Genomic DNA, 8,745 nt, shown 5'->3' with positions numbered 1-8,745 from the left:
ATGGCTGAGGCTCTTTACTCTAACTCATCCCCTGCACAGAATCCACAAGGTGGCTCCAGCTTGAAACAAAGACTTCTCTCTGAGACAGGGCTATTGCCCTTGAAAGCCATGTTGACTGAAGTCCTGTGGGTTCATAGATGCTATGTGCACTTTTCACTTTTCTATTGTATGAGGGAGACAGAGGGAGATAAATTAAAAAAACAAGAAAATTAAATGTAGTAATATAAAATGAATAGTACCCTGAGTCTAATTCATAATTCATTAATACCAGTGTTACATCTCTGAGAATATTTCTAAAAGAACTTTAGTGGATTCTGTGACTTTTCTCCAGGACATCAGTGAAAAATATTTAGGGATTCTTCATGTTATCTGGCAGAATACTTGAAGGCCTTAGAGTCTGCATATTCTCTGACTATACCTCTTTTGGGGAAATAAGTTTTGAAATTTTAGTTTTGAAACCAGTTTTGTGAAGGTAACTCCCTGTAATTATGTTCAAATACATCTCTTAATCCTTTAAATAATGTTGCCGTAGACAAGCAGTTCTCAAAATGAACCAAGGAATCTAGGGGTCTCTGAGACCATTTAAGAGTCCATATGTACGAACTCTTTTTCTAGTAACACCAAGACACTATATGCTTTTTCTACTGTATTGACATTTGCACTGATAGTACAAAATCAATGACAAGTAAAATTGTTGGTGATTTAGCACAAATTAAGGCACTAATACCAACTGTATTACAGGATAAATATCCCTTATCCAAAATATGAAGAACCAAAAGTTTCAGATTTCAACTTTGTTTTGGATTTTGTACTATTTGCATCATATTGGTTCAGCATTCCTAATCTAAAAATACAAAATGCTCCATTGAACATTTTCTTTGAGTGTAATGTTGGGGCTCAAAAAGTTTCAGATTTTGGAGCATTTTGTATTTTGGGTTTTGGAATTTGGGATATTCAACACATAGTAGTTGTTGTTTTCTTCTTGCTGCACCTTCCCAGATAAGAAAAAAGTACCCGTTTCACCTAAAAATAACCTTGATGAATCAGTAAAAACTATTAATCTTATCAAATCTCAACCTTTGAGTATGCATCTTTAACATCTATGTAACAAATTGGGAAGTAAACATAAAGCAATGCTGCTATACACCAAAGTATTCTGATTGCTTCAAGGAAGAGCACTTGGAGATCATTTTAGTTGCAAGCTAAACTAGCCACTCATTTCATGGATCATTTTATTTATTTTAATGATTGTCAGACAAACTGTGGTTAGTTAAGCTTTGGCATTTGTCAGACATTTTCTCAGAAATAAAGTGATTCTATCAGTTCAATAATGCAACTGACAGTATTTGTTGTCAGTGGTGAAATTTGAGATTTCAAGTGAAAATTAGAATTTCGAAAAAATCTTATTTTGGCATATAGCTTTTTATAGTGACATTTAGTTTGACAATTTCCCAATATTTAAAGCTATTTCTGATGAGATTAGCGCTAATGTTGGTGAATGTAATTTGTAATATTGTATAATTGTATAATGAAATACGTCAATATTTGCAAGGGCTGCATAAGACAATGTAACATCTAGAATTTTGACCCCATGACCTTTGACTTTTGGCTTCTGGTGCCATGGTTTTGATATTTTACATGACAAAAGAGTTGGCAGATATAATTAAGGTTACTAATCAGTTGATTTTAAGATAGAGAGATTACCCTGGATTATCTAGGTGGATTCAAACTGCAAAAGTACTTAACAGGAGAGAGAGGCAACGGAAGAGAAAGCCAGAGAAATATGAAGCATGATGAGGACTCAGCTTGCTTTAGCTGGCATGAAGACAGAGGATGCCACGTGAAAAGCACGGGAAGGAAATGAATTCTGCCAACATCCTTAACTTGAGAGTGGATTCTTCCCCAGAGCCTCCAATAAGCAATATAGCACTCCTGACACATTGATTTTTGCCTTTTGAGGCCTAAGCAGAGAACTTAATTCATTTATGGTATGTCCAGACATTTGACACATGGAATTTGGGGAAAATGGGTGTTGTTTTAAACCCCTAAGTTGTTGGAAATTTGTTGCAGCAGCAATAGAAAACTAATACATTCAGTGAACCAATAGTTTCCAAATGGCCAACTCATGATCTAACAAAATCATGCATGATTAAATGGACAAACTAGACTAATAGATTTTAATGTCACTAATTATGAAAGTTTCACAATACAGTTTCAGAATCCAGTTTGCAGCTTACCTTTAAGAAATTGTCACTTATGTAAGTTGAGTATAGTATCAAAGAAGAATGTTTACACTTTCTTTTAAAGGCCATTAAAATGTTTCTTCCTTTTGCAGCTACAGCCATCTTTCATTTGTCATTATTAATGCATTTAGCCTTCAAATCTATTTGTCTATGTTAATATGGCTGCACCAGCTTTCCTTTGGTTAGTGTTTGTATCTTCGCTCATCCTTTTACTTTCAAGCTTCCTAAATTCTTTCATTTTAGGTGTGACTTATAAGTAATACACATTTGGATTTTCTTTTCTCTATCTACAGTGTCAACTTTTGTTTGGAATATTTAGTCTATTTACATTTTGCATACAGTATAATATATTTGACTTTAAATCTACTATTTTGCCATTTGTTTTCTATACATCCAATCTGTTCTGTTTTCCTTTTTCCTTTCTTTCCTTTTCATGTTTCAATCAATCAAGTGTATTAAAAAATGGACTCTTTTTCCCTCTATTTACATATTAGATGTATTTTTTACTTAAAATTATAACATGCACACATTAAAATTTAGTTTAAATTAGTACTTTCACTTCATTCCACATAATGCTGAAACTGAGAACATTTTAATTATGCTTCTCTGAACATATATGCTAATGTTGTTGTATGATACGTGTGTGTAAGCTCATATGCTATTATTGTTATTCGTATAGATATTTGTTTAGATTTACCCACATATTTATATTTTTATATATACATTTTTCTTTTGTACTTTATTTTTTCTCACTTCTTCAAGATTTCATCTGAGATAATTTTTCATCTGCCTGAAAAACAACTTTTAAGTTTCCTTTAGGAAGAGTCTGATGATTAATTCTAACAGTTTTGATTACATTTAAAATGTCTTTATTTCACCTTCATTATTGAAAGGTATTTTCACTTTGTATAGAATTTTATATTGTCAGTGATTTTCTGTCAGCTTTTTTAAGTTGTTGGACTTCTGGTTTTTATTATTTCTGTTAAAAAATTAGTTGTTAGTGTTACTGGTCCTTTGGTTTTCATTATTTCTGTTAAATAATCAACTGTCCATCTTATTCCTGCTCTTTTGAGTGTAATTGTCTTTTTTGCCTCTGACAACTGTTAAAATTTTCTCTTCATCTTTACTTAAATATGGTAAGTTTAGATGTGATTTCCTTTTTAAGTATTCTTCTTTGGATTCATAATGCTTTGTAAATCTATAGGTTGAGACTTTATATCATTTTTAGAAAAATATCTAGGCAAATATTGCTTCTATCCTGTTCTGTTTCTCTCCTCTTTGAACTCTAATTACACATAAATAAGAGCATGTTCCGAATTATATGGATTTCCTCATATGTAGTTCATGTTATCCATAAGTATTTTTCATCTTTTTGGTTTTTAATTATTTATTCTAGAAATGTTCTTACAATTCGTCTTCAAGCTCCCTAATTCTCTCTACAGCTATGTCTGTCTAATCTGTTAAATCCATCCATTGAGTCCTTAATTTCAATTACTATATTTTATCAGTGTTAGAATTTCCCTCTTGGTTCCTTTTTAAAGTTTCTTGTTCTCTTCTAAAATTCTCAGATTATCATGTCTTATGCATTAATTGAAGATACAAAGTCCAAGTCTGAAAGTCTATTCTCTAGACCACCTGTGAATCTCTTCCTATTTTCTGTCATTTTCTTGTTTTCTAGTCATGTTGTTTTCTTGTGTCCTAATTTATACATGGTTATACATAATCATGTACACACATAGGCATGCACATTGTATCTCTCTCTTTCTCTCATACACACACACACACACACACACACACACACATTTTTAGAGATAATTTGAAGCTCTGGATGATATATCTCTCATCTAGGCTTGTGCTAGGAGCATGCTGAATCCCAGACTCATCTTAATCTAATAAGTAATTGAGATTCTTAAACACTGAGTTTTAATTTCCATGTTGGTTTGTATATTCATTATACAACTTGAGTCCAAGGCTACCATCTCTTGGGACAGTAACCAAAAGCCAGGATGATTTACTAGTATCCTTCTCTCCTTGAGGGCTTCTGCAGGCCAGTGTTTTCCCTAGTCCTTTCAGACTTCCAGAAGCTTTGCTCAAGTTTACTGCTTCTCAATGGACTCTTCCACAATTGGACAATGCATTAGACGGAAAGCATCCCAAAATGCCAAGCTTATCTCTCTGAGTTTCCTTTTCCTGAATTTTGTCTTCATAATTAATTCTGAATTATGGCAGTAATCTGGTGTTTTCAAACATTTGTTGTTTACATTTTGTCCATATGTGCTAATTATTTTCAGTATGAAAATTAGTTCAATTTACTAGTCTTCCAAGTAGCTTTTAAGGTTTTTTAATTTTCCCGATATTTTGTGGTTTGTCTGTGATGTGTATAAGAATCAGTTTGTTTTTATTTATCCTGCTTGATACTCATTGTTCTTTTTCAATCTGCATCCAATATCTCCTTTCAATTCTTGAACTCTCTGCCATCGTCTTTTTGAACATTGGCTGTCCCCATTGTCTCTAATCTCCTCTGGAATTTTTACTAGACATTTGTTGGAGCCTCTCCTGTCTTCTATATCTTTCAACTTCTCCTCCAAATTATTCATTTACTTATTATCATCTAGAAAATTCTAAGTGGTTTCCTTAAAATTATCTACCAATGTTTTAATCTGTCTTCTGGTAAACTACCAATTTTATTAATATTTTAATGCCTATTTTTTATTTTCAAGAATTTCTATTTTTTTCTTTTCAAATGTATCTGTTCTACTTCATATTTTTTGATTATTATGCTCTGGATTATTTTCCCTTATGATTTGAACATCTTTGATATGTTAATTTTTAAGTCTATTTTAAGGCTGAGAAGAAATAAATATTTATCAGAGCTGTTTTCTGAATAGTTCCCACCCTTTCCTATAGTTAGGAATGTATCCCTAAAGCCATAGTTGTTTCTGTTGAAACCCTTTTGATATCACTGGTTCTAGACAAGCTATGTGTTAGAGTCTTGCCTCTGAATTTTCTTATTATATAGATAATATACTCATCCTTTGGTATTCATGAGAGATTTGTTTAAAGACTTCCAGCAGATACCAAAATGCACAGATGCTCAAGTCTGTGATATAAAATGGTATAGTATTTGCATAATAGCCTATGTACATCTTTCTCTATACTTCAAATCACCTATAGATTACTTATGATATCTAATACAATGTAAATGCTATGTAAATAGTTGCTACACTGTATTGTTTAGGGAATAATAACAAGGGAAAAAGTCTGTAAATGTTTAATAGAGATGCAATTTTTAAAAAATATTTTTGATTTCTAGTTCGTTGAATCCTTGGATGCAAAAATCCATGGATGTGGGTGGCAACTGTCCAAGAGTTTTACCTTTGCACCAAAGCACAATGTAGGCTAGAGGTTCTGATTGGTAATGGTGAGTATGCTTTTATCATATTAGTAAGACGACCCTAATTCTGCTTTGTATCCTTGAACAGGGGCTAGAGTTTTATTAGGAAGCAGGCTTTCTTGCAAAGTATCCATTTTCATCTCCCTCCAGATACAAAGCTTGCTGCTGGGCTCCTGTTCTGACTTTGGTATTCAAAATGTGCAGCTTTCATCTGGTTGTGTAACCTGGGCCATATGGCTTCCAATCCTACTCAATTATTTCTTGATCCTCTTTATCATCGATACCTGAAGAATTCACTTCTTGCTTTCAAAATTGGCAATGTATTTTTTTTAAATAATTTAATCCATTATCTTGTACTTTTACGTGTTTGGCAAATACTGAGTTAATGAGGCCACTTCCAGAATTTACCTAGTCTACCGACTTGAAAGGGAGCCAGAATATTCTTTAAACTTCTAAGTGCAATCATTTTGTCAAGAAATGCTGGTGTATCTGCTGGATATTTATCATAAAAATTCTAACTTCTTCTCCTCTTCCTGACAAAATAAATAAATTAGAGCAATTGCTTGAACCCAAGATCAAATTATATACATTATAAAAATGTATATACATATCAAAACATAATGTACACTGTAAGTAGGTATGATTTTTAATTGTCAATTATGCCTTATTAAATCTGAGAAAAAACAAATATAATAAATACATAAAAATAATAGTTATCTGTGTTAGGAGAAAAAAATGTATAGCCTTTAACCTTATCCCCAACTTTATTACCAATAGATGAGAGTGCATTAATTATTAGGATTTATTTCAAGTATTTTTCTCAGCTGATTTATTTCAAGTATTTTTCTCAGCTTTGTCTTGGTTTAATACACCAATAAACCAAAAGCATCATGAAAAAAATTTAAAATGTTATGTTCATAAACTAAGAAATTATGCATTAGATAGCATATTTACTGATGTTGGTGGTAGAGAAATAGTCTGTCTTGGGCCTCATTTCCAAAGAGGTTTACTATAAAGTATTCAACAGACTTCATTATCAAACAGTGTTTTCTGTTTTCTCATTACTGTGGTGCTTCCAAGGACCATGGTCAGGAGGCAGAGGTCATTTGAGAGCATAATCCTACAAATATATATGTACACATTTCATTGATGGACCTTGTAGCTGCCTATCTGAAGAAACTATACTACTTACTCAGCAGCAAAATGAGCACCACTGCTCTTTTTCCCCCAAAGTCTCAAACAATACTCAGCCCATAGTAGGATCCTGACAAAAGTTAGTTGGATAGTTAGAGAAATAAATGACTGGGGAGAAATGAGAATGCTGAGACTATAGTATTGATCACTTGCTACAACTCTCAATGTAGAACTCCTAAAGTCAGGCAGGAGAATAGTTTTAGTCCTGCAGTCCATGGGGATCTGGAATACTAAGCAGATAACCCATAGCTCTTTCCTGGACTTCTAAGGGTTTTTGTCATATGAGTAATCTAAAGCTTTAAATATTTTTAGTTCCTTGTGTAAAAGACAATCAATGCACCAAGTATTTATTATTGCTGAATGCAAGCTTGGGAATTAATAGGCTTAGTCTTGGCTATATACCCTGAGTGAGTCACTTCTCCTTTGGGACTTCAGTTTCCTAATCTGTAATTTGAAGTTTGAAAGGCTTTGACTAGAAGGCATTTTAAGGCCCCTTCCAGTATGAACATTCTCTGATGTGTTAGTGACTTTCTAGCAGATGTAGTAACTATAAAGCAGATTTTTGATTGGGCTATTTTTTAAGCAATATGGCTATTTCCAAATAGCCAGTGGTTATTAAAAATATAAACACAATTCCTTCTTCATTCATGATATTTCTCCAAAAATCAGCAGGTTATTTACCACATATATTTTCAACAACTCAGAAGCCAGGATTTATATTAATACCAGCCTCGCTTTACACAGTGCATTTTATTCTAAAGTGCATTATCTTTAGAATTACCCTGAGACATTCTTTCACTCAGTAATGAAATGCAATTATTTCAGTAAGGAAAAAAATCACCTCTATTCAAGCATGCACCTGTGTGGCCAGATGAGAACCTAAAAACAAACCTGCTGCATTTGAGGGAGGAATTCTCAGTAGAGGAAATGAGGCAATGGAAAGCCTTTTGGTGGGGATTAGAATCCTGAGTCCCACCGCTCATTCAACACTTCAAGCTGTGTGGCCTTGAGCATATCACTTCACCTTCAGCTTCTTTTGAATGAAATGGAAGGTTCTCTAGTGACTGTCTAACCCTGGCTGTGCCACAGGATTATCTACGGACCCTTCTACATGCACGGTATTGGGCCCCATCCAATATAAAGAAATCAGTACTTCTAGAGGTGGGGCTTTGTAATATATGTCATTAAAAATCCAGCAAATTCTGGCTTCACACAGACTGGTATTTGGAGATAAGCAGGCTTGGAATCAAATCTCTCTCAGTCTTGATTTTTTAGGATTCTGTTAATGCATCTTTTGAACGAATCACTCCCAAATCTCCTAAGGATATGTAATACAATCTCTATTAGCAATGACGGGTCCTTCTGAGGAGGATTAACAAACAAGCAATGACAGAAAGATACCTTTGTCTTCAGAGTTATGGTAATTTAGTCTAATTATTGAATTCATTCAACAAATATTTATGGACAATCTATTATATGTATGGAAATGTGCCAGGCACTAGGGAAAAACATGAACAAGCCTCACAGATCTTATATTTGTTGGAGGATACAGACAAGTAAAGAGGCTATTGGAAAGCAGAGTAATAAGGCAAATAAAATAAGAATAGGGTACACAGGGCATGTTACAGGGGCTATAATACAGATTTCAGAAGACCAGGGAAGGCTTTCTGGAGGAAGAGACATCTAAGTTGAAGACTGAAAGGCAAGAAGAGAATGAAGAAGAGGGTTCCAACTGGGGGAAGCAGCTTGTGTAAAAGCAAGGAATTCCATGCTAGTATAGGGTAAGCACTGAAGGATATGGTTGTTGCAGGGGTTTATTAAGGAGAATTGACCACAGGATCACAAGGTGAAGTCCCACAGTAGGCTACCTGCAAGCTGAGGAGCAAGGAAGTCATTCTGAGTCCCAAAACCTCA

The sequence above is a fragment of the Papio anubis genome, chromosome 1, assembly GCF_008728515.1.
Source record: "Papio anubis isolate 15944 chromosome 1, Panubis1.0, whole genome shotgun sequence".
In the NCBI taxonomy this organism is placed as follows: Eukaryota; Metazoa; Chordata; class Mammalia; order Primates; family Cercopithecidae; genus Papio; species Papio anubis.
The sequence above is the reverse complement of the archived record's forward strand: the minus strand, read 5'-3'. Positions refer to the sequence as shown.